Genomic DNA, 13,223 nt, shown 5'->3' with positions numbered 1-13,223 from the left:
TTTGCATTAGCAATATTTCTTTCCTACAGAAAGATAATAATATTAGCTTCTGTGTACTACTTCCCAGCCACAGGTAGCAAAGCATTTCTCAAAGGAACAAGAATAGCTGTCCCCCAGCTCTGCAGGTGAGGGAAGTATATAGCTCATATACTGTATAGTAGCAGAAGGCCATGAACAGAAGCACCTCAGAGTCAAAGTTTCACCTTGAAACTGAAGAAAAATAAAGCCCTTCTGAGGTCTGCAGTCAGATTTGTTATCTCTTCTCAGCAGAAGTTACCCACGGGTGGACAGCAGCGTGAAATACAAATTAAGACAAAAGAACCATTTCACGCATTTGGTTGTAATGCCCTGTTATTTTATCTGCTCCCTGCCTGTATTCCCACAGCAGCATCCGTGATGCCACCCTCCCGGCCCAGGGTACCCGTGGGTGGGATAAGTAGCCCTGACCCAGCCTGGTGGGATACTGCTGCCAGCCCTGGCCACCTTCCCACCGTGCTCTTCCTCACCCCTTTGCAATGAGATGCTCTGCTTAAAGAAAGGACACTCAGCATCTTCCCTCTGCTTCACAAAAATCCCAACCAATCAATCAGGCAACAACACGCGACTAAAGCAATCGGTCACATCGTTTGATTAATCATGCCAATTACCAGGTACTCAGCGTAAACAATTTCAAAAGCAACCCAGAGTGGAAAATGGGCCTGCAGCTATGTAAGAATGGGTCAAATCACTTGAAATCATAAACATATTCATAAAAATCCCATTTCATTCACAATTTACTTCCTAGGGGTGAGTTTCATTCAGAGAAGAGAGAAAAGACAAGATTCAGCAAGTATATTATTGGCACCATCAGGTGTTCTAATTTCAGCTGCAGAAATCACTAAGGAAATCAGGTTAGCAGGATTTAAGAGAATTTTACTTATTATATGGGAATAGGAAGAATATCTGTAGATTTATCAGGTAAGGCAACAATGTTCTCTTTTTAAATTCAGTCTTTAACATTTCAAGATCTCAGGGGTCAGAAAGAGTGTTAAACACAAAGGACAGGATGATGCAGAATTTTTTTTTTTTTTATTTTTGCCTGTCTGTACATTATACGTGGGCTCATTCCAGAGTATTTGGAAAAAATGTCCAACAGTAGGACGGGAGACAAAAGCTTTTTCAAATACATAAGTGTTAGAACATCTTTGCAGAATCTCCCCTCCATTTTTCAGACTCACTACACACCTACTTGCAAAGTCTTAATTAAAAATAGTCTGCTTTCCTTTTTCTTGATCATCTCTCAAGCAACACATACAGTCTATCCCATTTACATAAATTAGCAGATTAATATGTCAAATGCATCATTTATGAACTTAACACACTCTCAGACTAATGGGAGTTGCATTATTGACTTCAGCAGACATAGGTTGCCTCCCTTATTTTTCAGAAAGTTATTTAATAGAGATTGATATGATGAGTCAGCAAACTGTTTTTTCTAAGATGACTTTCACCTCTAGGAATACTCCTTCACAGTTCATATAGCATATTTTCACACCCAGCTCTTTCTAACACCATGATTTGCTGTCCCTACCATGACACCTTCAACAACCCCTTAAATCAGAAGAAAGCTAGCAGACCTGAGCAAGTCAGTCAGGTAGCCATGCTGTCTGAGTGAATTAGCAGAAGCAGAGCCCTTAGTTGCTGCCTCCAGCTGACATCAGCACCAGTGCTCTTTCTGCAGCAGAGCAGGTGAAGTCTCACATGGGATGAGCACGAGTCCCCCGAGCACATCTGCAACCTTCCTGCCCCTCGGGCCAGCAGCGCCTGCCCGTACGGGTGTTTGCTCTCCACCCAGCCCCACCAGGCAGCTTCGCGTTCACCATCGGCCCTTGAGCAACGCCAAGGGGATGACTCCACAGGCGACAGCCCTGCCTGGGCTGTTAGTTGCTTCACCACGGCCAAAACCAGTACGTGTTTTCAATCAACCTATTTGACTAATGCTGGAGGAGCACAGAGGATGAGAGCTCGTTGCAGTGACATTGGCCTAGGTTAGACGGGGAAAGTTGAGGGAGAAGCCAAGTGCCTGTCCCCTCCCCACGAAGCACACTCCTGCGTGTGTCCTTACCCAGTCTCGGTGGTACCACACCAAAAGCTACGCCCGCCCAGCGCTCAAGGTAGGCTAATCCATGTGAGGACACATATTGCCCAAATCGAGCACAGGTATCAACCTAGTAAACTAGGCGGGGGGGGGGGGGGGGGGTGTCCCATTATGGAGTTCCTGTGAGATAAAAGAAATCATCTGATGTTCGGAGTCTACTGCAAGGCAGAAAGGTTTTTATAAGGAAAACCTCCCACAGTTTCTGAAGAGGCCAAGGTTTGAGCTAACTTACATATTGTCTCCTGCCCTGACCCACATAGTCCTTACAGGGTAGTGTTGAAGTCTACTGAAGTAGCGTGGGGCAGGCTTGTGCTTCAGAGGCATTTCAGAGCCTAGAGACTGTCAGTCTCCAATGGGGGTGGCAGAAAAAAAAAAAACCAAACCAAACAAACCAGCACTGCTAGCACTCTGCAGAAGAGTCCCTGCATTAGCTTAGCCAAGGTTATCAAATCCGTGACAAATATGGGGTTCACTTTCTTATGCTTCCAGACAACCCACAAATCTCAAAGTGCCAAACGAACTAAATTGCTATGAAATTAGAGTCATACAAAACTACATGCAACAATAAAACCCAGAACAATCTTCATTTCCATGGCATTTTTGTCATAATTAAAAATATTCATAGAGCTTTACAAAGCATGAAATTACCTTGGCATTTCCATATCATAGAGTAGAACCTTGGCATCAGCTCGGGGTAAAACTCTGGAGCCCAGGGAGGCTGCACACTACACATCAAACAGGCATCTACAGAGCTGTTCAAGTACACACCGAACACCTTGTAAAACCGGAGGCAGCTATGAAATGGCTGGAGTGGTCCGACGCTTTTGGACAAGACAGCTCTGACATTTTCTGTCAGCTTAAGAAAAGCCGCACAAAGCGAGAGGTAGATCAATAGCATAGAAAACATCAAAATGACATTATGGGGACTTTGACAGAGGTAAAGTGTTTACAAGCATAATAGCTTCAGCTGCAATAATTAAATGTGGAGCTTTACTGAGGCTGTGCATGGAAACAGCCCCTCTGAAGCAGACTGCTAGCTGACATGACCCAAATACATGCACGGGGCTAAAAAACAGTGAAAACAAAGACACCTTGGTACAGTAATTCTCAGAATCTGAGTGTAACCAGAAGCAACTAATAAAGGGTGATGCTCGTGAGACCTGATACACCTTATGTCTTCTATTCAGCAAAGGAAGTGAAAATGTGGAACTCCCCATTTGAAATGTATGAAGTGCCGTGAGTGATTTCTGACAACAGCTTACTCTGTTAGAGCATTGCATTCCTGTAACAAACATCTACTCAAGTCAATGGAACATTTTATAGGAGGAAATACCATTTATTCAGTGTAAAAGGCTTAAGAATTCACAAGGTCAGGCTGAAAATAATCCACATATGTGCCAAGAATACTTCAGCTTTGGGGTTCATGCCTGTTTTCAACCCATCTTGTCTTGGGCAGACCAACACGTCCCCCTCCAAGTCTAATTAGACATTTGCTCGCAGGAATTTCATTCAGGCCTGCTTCTAACTTGGGGAGCTTGTTGACCGTGGACAGCTTGAAATGAAAAGGACTCCATTATTTCAGTAGCACACATAAATGGTTGGCAGAAAGGTACAGATACATGCTGGGGTTCAGAATAGCAAGACGCAAATCTAAGTAAGCCTTGTTGCAAATGTTTGACCATGAAAACCCTTGTGAAAGGATGCATATTAAAAAAACCAAACTCCTCTTCAGTTTGGTCACTGAGTGAAACAAGTAATGTTCTAATATCAAGGTGGATTTGAATGCATTGCCATCAAAGTAATTACATTTGACAGAGATGAGAAATGGGATCCTGTTATATACGGCAACACATTTTATTGGAAAAATCTGACTGTGCCGGCAAAAAAACCATACTGAGGTCAACTGAAATTCCTGTGGAAAAGAGGATGAAACTAAAAAGACAGACAATACCCAGATGAAAATACAGATTTTCAGGATAATTTTCAGTGCATTGTAAGACTCAGAGATTTATCTGCAAGACTTCTGTCAATCATCCTCACAGCACTGATCCATCCAACATGAATCAGGGTATTTTATCATTTTAAGGTGCAATATTGATTCAAGTGGTCAGCACGACGGGAATCAGCAAGGAGAAGATGGTTACTGTGCTGGCAACAAGTTCATTGTTGCAATGATAGCGAAAAAAACCCGCTGGACTGTGTAGCCCCAAAGGCTCGACAGAGCCTGAAAATGCCTGTTTTCTTCCAAGAGTCTCACAAGCAAGTAGACATCAAAGAAGCTCAAGATAGCTGTGCTCTCTTCACTGGAATGGCATTAATAATGTTGGAAAGTATTTTAAGAAAGATCAAACAGTAATGGAAGTGAATTGATAACTGCTAAGATCATTATCCATGTGGAATACACACAGGTGGACTTTTAAGTTGTTGCTTACTATTAGAAAGTCCTCATCCAAAAAATGTGATTAAGCAAGAGTCTGGCCCATAGCCCGAGGAGTAAGCAGAACCCTTGACTGGTAGCAACACATCCAAGTCTTCCAGATTTCAAAAGAGGCACAGGCATTGCAACAGCCTGACGTGGCACCAGGCATAGAGCAGAAGCATAGCAGTTTGAGGTCCTGGGATCAATCACCATCAGCTGATGAAGTACTTGCTTTTGCCGCTTTGCCCCATGTACAGTGCTGTAGGAATCTAACACATATGTCTTAGATACCCTCTTTTGCCAGACTGTCTGCTTTTCATTAACAGTACTTCTCTTTGGTGGTTACCAGTGCATTACCTGAGTACAGCTGTACAAATATTGCTGTCTTTTATGGATTTCAGGCTTTCTACCCATTTGCACCCCTGTTTTAGCCTTATTTTTATTCCCTGTTCTTCAAGTAAGCTGACCTACTTAATCACTTTATTCTGCAGCTCTACCGAGTACCACTTATTAGCGTCTGTTAATGTCAAAACATCCTGCAATTTTTTATTTTTCTGGCACTTTCTCTCCACTTGTAAGGCAAAATAAAATCATCAAATGAGAACAGCATTGGTAACCAGCTATTCTTAGTGTTTTACATGCAAGTATGTAAACTATTATGGCACTCATTTTTAGTAGAAGCTCTCCAATAACCCTGAAGCATTTGAATGTTAGCATCAGTGCAATCAAATTATTTTAATTGTCAGTAAAAATGCATAAAATTAAAGCACTATCAGATTACACTTTGTTTTCATACACTTTAACCTATGCCAAGCAATATTTTGACTTTCATTCGAGTATGGCAAAGAGCTCCACAATATTAATTAATTAAGCCTTAAAATCTCTCTCCATAACAGGAAAATATTACTATCTCCATTAAACAGCTAGGTAAGCTGGAGTCAAACTGTGTTTAATGACTTGCCTGACTCAATGACAAATCCAGGAATACAGCCAAGAAGTTCACTTTCCCAATTCCTTCTGCTTTATCACTGAAAAACATTCTCTGACTCTGGGTAAGTGTTGCTCTGGGTAAGCATGCATGAACTGCCTCAATGAGTGCTGTTGGTTAGGCACAAGCAAAGTTCACTACATTTCCCTTTTGGTCACACATAAGAAAGACTCCATCAAGGCATGTTCTAATTAATATAGGAAGATGGTCAATATAATATGTTGACATCAAAGCTCACATTTGCTGATAATGTATACCGTCTCATTAAATGGAGAGAATTAATTATAACAGTTTATCAATGTCAAGTTCTGAACTAGAGGCTCCCAAAGCAACAAATGCATCATTGCACCTTGTTTGATCTAATTTTCCTTTGCTGACAAAGTCAAATATGAATGTGCCAATGTTTATGAACTATAAAGCTTTTCCAAATCCATGCATTATTGTCTGACTGTATTTTGCTAAAGTAAAAATCAATACAAGTGCAGCACATTAAATTAGACTAGCTGTAAGTGATACAGCGTATGTGTAATACCAGTGGTAGCCTTCTGAATAAATTAGTGTCTTGCAGCAGAATTAATTAAATTGGTATCAAAGATAACTCTATTGCTTAATATTCTACAGTAAGGAAAACCCTTCAATGAATTTAAGATCCCCTCAGGAATAGGAATGTCATTGGAAACTAATAGCTGCTAAAGTATGTCTGTGCAAACTTGGTAAGATTTAAAAAAGAGTATCATTGAATTGGTGGGACACATCTATTAATTCCTATTGCTCAGGTTAGTCCATGGGTTGGGAGGGACATTCAAAGACATGCCTCTGAAATCAGAAGGATGGGGCAAGGATGTACACTAGACTACTTGATACAGATGGAACAAAAATAGACCAGTGTACAAACGCACAACCCATTCACCAAGTGCTACAAAAATTGACAATGACAGTATAAATCTTCTCACGGCTGTAGCCATAATGTCCCTCTGGTCCTTGTTTGTGGGTGAAAATAAACCTAAGCATTGAGCATAATCTTTCACACCACTGAAAACAAGTCTGAAGTTCTCTAATCCTTTATTCCCTTATTCATTAGGGCAAAGAAGTGGAGGAATAGGGCTGGAAAAAAGCTTCAGTTCAGTTCAGTTCTCCTGAACTTTGTTTTTACTTCTTTTATTAGCAGAAGCACTGCAGCAGCTTCACAGCAGCCCTTGTTAATGCCGTAACTCGCCCGCTCCTTTTTTCACCTGTGTTACTCCACAGCAGTTCTGCAGGGGACAAAATGTGTAAGCGACTACTCCTGAATGCATAGACACGTTCAGCACCTTCACACTTTATTAATCTCTCCTTAGGGCTCAATTTCATATCCGATAAATTGCTTAGTTATCCCAGGGTCCTAACCAGTATGTATTGAGTACCTTTACCTGATGGAGAGAGTCGGGCCAGGGCAGGCGTGTTTGCAGAGCCTGAGGGCTCCACCTCAAGCTTAGGCAAAAGAGGAAGGAAAAGGGATCAGACCCAGGGAAAAGGAAAGGCTACCTTTGATTTTATAGATCCACAACTGTACATCATTTCATGGGGCAGCAGTGTGTACTAATCAGTAACAACTTTTCCATAAACCTGGAATTCCAACTCCTTTATATTCACCATCAAGGAGCTGGTATACAACTGACATTCAACAATTACAGGGCATAATGTCAAAACATAATCCCAGGGATTAGCAAAATCCAGCTCATTAATTTCATTTTTCACCTTAATGTTTAAAACACAGAATAATTCTGTAAAGGAATCTGGATGCTGAGGAAATACAGAGATAGCTGCCTGAGTTGCAAGACTATGACTATGCTTGAAGCTAGCTGGATCCAGGGTTTTGGCTGCATCCTACCTCTTGTCGTTGTCAAATATGGCAAATTTGAGAAATTATATTGGCATTTATTCCTTCACAGACACTTATTTCTTCACAGGCACCTATCAGAGTAAAGCTTCAAACAGGCATTAAGTGCCCAGTGCATTGAGAGGTTAAGACAGTATCTGTGTAAACATAGATTACTTTACTTACTTAGACATGGACTACAATGTTGGAAGATGCTTAACAGCCTTATTGCAATTCAGAATCTTAATATGATATATTATTTTTGCATTACAGAATACTTGGCTGTAAGTGTGAGAGAAACAAGTAAGTATGCCATTCTGCCCATTGTTCAGCTTAAAAAAAAAAAAAAATCACAGTTCTGATCTTCCCTACGTAAAATAAATACATTGAGTAGGACACGGGGGGGGGGGGAATCCGCCAAATCCTAAATATCAGAAAGAGAACATGAAGAGCTCAGAAAGCAGCAATGCTGGTTTCTCCCATCCCAATTAAAAAGATTATGAGAATTTTTAAAAATATAATTAAATCCCTCTACGCTATCCTCACCCCCAACCACAACAATTCTCTGCCCCAGCATCTTAGTGGATTCCTCCTGCGTCTTGACACGGGTGTTTGTCCCTACCACACTGCCACGGTGATTTATGCAGAGTACCGAGGGTTACAGGGAAACCCCCCACCATCAGCCCGCTGCTGGAGTTCAACAATATTGTCGGCAGACTTGCATAAAATTTTCTGAAACATTGCCACCATGTGGCGATCGGAAGTATAACATGTATAATTTTCTATAGCTGTAAAATCTGCTTTTAACTTTTATGGCACATGATGTTAAAAAGAGAAACATTTCTGGCAAAAAAATAGCTCCAATTAAGATATAGTAAAAAAACCCGAACAAACACACCCTGAAACCACTGTGGTCTTCATACACTGCAGTACCTTCACTGAGACCAGTTACAGTGGAATTTTAAAAAGAAGCATTACACAAGTGTGTCCAGTATTACACAAATATTACATTATCAGAAATTATGAATTGCCATTTTTAAGCAACTTAGTAAGTATAAGTCCCAAAGAGGAAATGGCCGTTTTGCACTGTTTCTCGAGGGCAAGCAAGGCAGATTTTTAAATATTATTATTCACGTGACTTTTGCCATGGCATATTCAAAGGTAAGGCAGGCAAACAGAGTTTACTGACACCTCGTTGTGGACATCAGAGTGTTACCACATGTCTTACTGCAGGACATCAGACACAGCCATTCATCTTTTATTTTTTAATAATTTATCATAGGCTCACCAGTTTTTAGTAAGCTGTCACGGGGGCTTCAGCTGGAGCAGACTCTCACGTGGGGCAGAAACCCTACAAACAGCACAGAGCCCTTCCAGCCCCTTCACCCCAAGGCTGTGATTCTTCCCATACTAACCACCAAGGGCAAGCTTCACTGTCAAGGAAAGTTTATCCACATGTCTATTCTCACCAGGAGACATGCTAAGAAGAGAGACTATTTTTTAAATTTTACTGAAATACTGATGAAGATTTTAGTGAACGTTTTAAATTTCCTAGAAAGATTTTAGCAGCTCGTCCTACCAGTGCCATACCAAATCCACAAGTAATTGGTTAGTAAGCTGTGAAGCCCCCAGTTTCTAAAGCACCATTCAGGTTTGGAACTGAAATCACTAAAATCAACAACTTTCTAAAAATCAGAAAAAAGGAGGTTTGAGGTTCTTTTTTTGTTTTGTTGTGGTTTTGTTTTTTTTTTTTAAATTCCTTTTATGTTCAGATAGTAGTGCTGACTCAAATGGAGTTGCTCCTGTTTTAAATCTAAGGTCATGGTTGGGCTCAGAGAAGAAGACTGATTAACTGTTTCTCATCACAATAGTGTGCCTTACAAGCACACGCAGAAAAAAAAAAAAAAGAAAAAAAATCACTATTTAGCTTTTTTCCAGAAGTAAGTAAAATAAACCCCACTCCCTGCCTTTGGCAATATGCAAAATGGATGATTTTTCTTCTTAGGCTACTCATATAACAAAAATGAGCCTCTTATCCATGAATGCCACCAAGGGTAAAAATGTCATTTCCCATGGCAAACACCGTAAAACTTCGCATGCGTTAAGAATATAAATGTGTTCCATCTTGAGGAAAATCCCAGAATATTCATACATTTATCTAAGATAGCAAACGCATCATTTATTCAGAGAAATGTTTTGCTGATTTCCCAGGAGTAAGAAAAAGTATTTTAATCTCTGAGGTACTAGAGAAACCATGTTCCTCCTCTTCACAGAGACATAAAATCCAACCCCACGAATGCCATGCAAGCAGTGGATTTCATGCTGTTTGACATGACAGGTACCAAAGTAAACAGGAAAAGCTGTAGCAGCGTGACAATAATTTAGTTAACATTCAGAAGTTGGAAACAGGAGAACTAAAGCCACTATAAGAGCCTTTGAAAATACCTTGCTATTATAAAGACAAGTAAAGAGAGGGATACTTGCAGATTACTTAGTTGCTTTCATGTGATGTGCTTTGTTGAAATATATAGAACTGGTCACACTTTTTATACAAAAAAAAGAAGGAGGAGCATTAGTCTAAACATAAGGTACCCATCCAGATGTTTTCATTTTTTCACACTGGAAGTTAAAAAGGTATTTTTTTCCTGTGTGAGCAGAGAAATTTTCTCCAGAAAACAGTTGACATTTTTAACCTAGCCTAGTATATGACCTGCTTAAATCTAAGCTTATAAGAAAAAAATCAAGTCTTCCATTCAGAGACAAACGTGTGTTGGAGCACATAGTTGGACTGGGCCACTGACTCTGTTAATTGGCAAATTCTCAATGTTTTAAAAAAAGTACTGAATGTGAAAAGAAATGAGTTCAGCACCATTCTTAGCTACTTGTAATATTTCACATGTCATTCGTGGTCCTCATCCTGCAAGACACATCATCCAGTATAAGTACTGCAAAAAACCCAAACAACATCCACAATACTTCCTGGGTTGAGGCACTCAGTCACATAGAAGCTACAAGACATTTATAAATCTACATAACACCTAAGCCATCGATTTCCTTCCTACTAGCAGAGGTAACCCAGTAGTTAACATGCATTTCTCCAGAATAAACAAAGTAGCATACCACTAACCCGAGTCAGCCTGGCTGGGCTGAGCCCGTGGGATGGAGCGAGGCCCTCTTGCCTTGCAGCACGCACAAACTCTGTAGGACCGTAGACGGGCAGCGGTGCTTCTGGATGGGGTCTTGCCCATCTGCCCCTTCTCAGAACAGAGGAAGGGAGAAGGTGGCAGGAGAAGGCTTATCTCTGCTTCCCACAACAAACCCATCAGCATGACTAGGCCGCTCAAAGGGACATTGCTTCCTGCTGTTAGCCCAATCTCAGGAAAGCAAAAGAGAAGAAAGGCCAGATCTCTGAATGGCATTTTGGCTAAAATGCCATTGAACCACACACAGGTTGGAGCAGTTGAAGCATCAGCTTCTGCTGACCCATCCCTTGCTCAGCTGCTCCCTCTCATACAGCAGAGGAGAAATCTCCCCCACACCACTTTGGAGGGTCTGAAAAATTAACTGCAATTATTCAAGGTGCTAGGGAGCTGATTGATTTGCAGAGGCAAAATAGAAATGCTCTCCTATCAGGCTGTGTAGAAGACTACCCAGGGAGAAGCAGCATTAAGTCAGTGTACACAGCTTTAACTTCAGCAATTCTTGATTTCAGCCTGCATCAGTACTCGGTCTTAATATTATCATAATGTAATGCTTTCTATGGGATAGGAGAAAGGAACCACGGCTATGGAAAGGAACCTCACGAGATTTCAAGTGGTGAGGATGATGAGATCCTCTCTCAGCCCTTCCCAGCAAACAGCAATGCTTTTCCACGCTTCAAAAAAATAAGTGCAGCTGAACATTAAGCAGATTAGGAGAAACCCACAGAAAGTGAAACAATCTGGTGCCTGTAATCAGCAATAAATGCAGGAAGCCTGAGGCAGGTTGCTTTTGCAAATCTGACAGTGGAAGCTTACGGTGCATCATTGCTAACACAGGGGCTGCCACCGCTGCCCAGGCCAGCAGCTGCCCCCAGCAGTAGAAGTGCTTATTGTTTCTTTCTGCTTCCCCTGCCACCTTTTTTGGACCACTTGTAGCCCCTTCCACTTCACTGCAACTCCAGATACTTCTGGCAGGGGCTGGCTTTGTGCAATGTGTTTTGGGGCTGAGGCTTTCTCGGGGCACATGGGAGCCTTTGATGCGGTGAGGACCACATGGCTCAACCCAGGCAGCTGCCTGTGGGAGGCTGCTCCTGGGACTGACCTTCAGCGACAGAAGCATACACAGGCCCGACAGCAGTTTCTTGCTCCCAAACACCACAAAGCACAACGTGTCATAACACCCACTCAGACCCTCCTCCATGGAAGACCAGCACCCAGAAATGCCCACCACGTCCAGCAAAAGATTCTTGTTTGGAACTGCTGTCTCAATGCAGTTGCAATCAAGATAATAAATACAAGTGATGTGCAGAAGGGCTGTGTTATCCAAGTGTCCAATTAAATCTCTGGTTGGGATTTATCAACTGCCTTCAAGTAAGCTATCTGCAAGCATGCTGGCAATAATTCTGCAGCTTGCTCAGCAGAAAAATTGTGGGCATGAAAAGGATCCTGAGCAGGTGCTCCCAAGAAAGTGAGAAAACCTGCAGTGAACACAACTGATTCAGTCATGCACTGGCAGGTACCCACATCTTCCTTCCTGTTTCTTTTTTTTTAAACTTCTTTTGGACAAGACAAAAAACCAGATTCCTAACTACTCACACAGTTACTTAGGATCCCACAGCTCTTCCTATGAGATTAGGGGTGCTAAATGCACCATCATAGCCAAATTCTAGTCTGAACAATTATGATCTAACTCTTCTAAAGCTCTTTCCTGTGTCAGTTGGATGAGATACTTCTTTACTTCCCCTCCTGTAATGGATTAGCTGCCATTAGCAACTGCTGAAAGTGACCCTCTCCATTACTTTTAATTGTAATTAGCTGATTGTGGAAGTGGAAGGGAGGCTTTAAAAAGACATGATGCAAAACGTGCCTTGAAAGGAGAGATTTAGATCTTTTCAGTGAACCCAGGCTTAAGCACAGTCAAAACAGAGGGCGAGGGGGATGCACTTGTTTTGAGTGAAGTGATCATTATTTCAGTTTACCAGCCAGCACTGCTGGGCTAGGCACCCACACATGGTGGCTGTAAAGGGCTGTCTCAGCAGTGCCTGGGTATGGTCCGTCTCTGCCTCAGAGGGGGTCCCAGCCCCAGCGAGGCAGGCGCTCCTCTTCTGATCGTGTGCAGAGAAGCATCCTGCTGCCAAAGAGCAAGGTGAGTGCATGGTTGTCAGAAGAGCAGGCAAAGCATGAAATACTTTTACCACACACAAACTCCGTATGTGTCCCTCTTTTTAGCTGGATCATTTGGTTGTGCTGCTTCTATATACACATAAAAGGAGACAGCTGTCATGGTTTAACCCCAGCCTGCAACTAAGCCCCACACAGCCTCTCCCTCACCTCCCTCACAGTGGGATGCAGGAGAGAATTGGAAGGGCAAAAGTGAGAAAACTCATGGGCTGAAGTAAAGGCAGTTTAACAGGCAAAGCAAACCAAGGAATTCATTCCCCACTTCCCATGGGCAGGCAGGTGTTCAGCCATCTCCGGGAAAGCAGGGCTCCAGCACCCGTAACAGGGACTTGGGGAGACAAACGCCATCACTCCAAATGTCTGCCCCTTCCTTCTCCTTCCCCCAGCTTTCTATGCTGAGCATGATGTTGTATGTTCTGGAATATCCCTTGGGTCAGTTG

This window comes from Aquila chrysaetos, chromosome 17 (genome assembly GCF_900496995.4).
Source record: "Aquila chrysaetos chrysaetos chromosome 17, bAquChr1.4, whole genome shotgun sequence".
NCBI lineage: Eukaryota > Metazoa > Chordata > Aves > Accipitriformes > Accipitridae > Aquila > Aquila chrysaetos.
Note: the sequence above shows the minus strand (reverse complement) of the source record.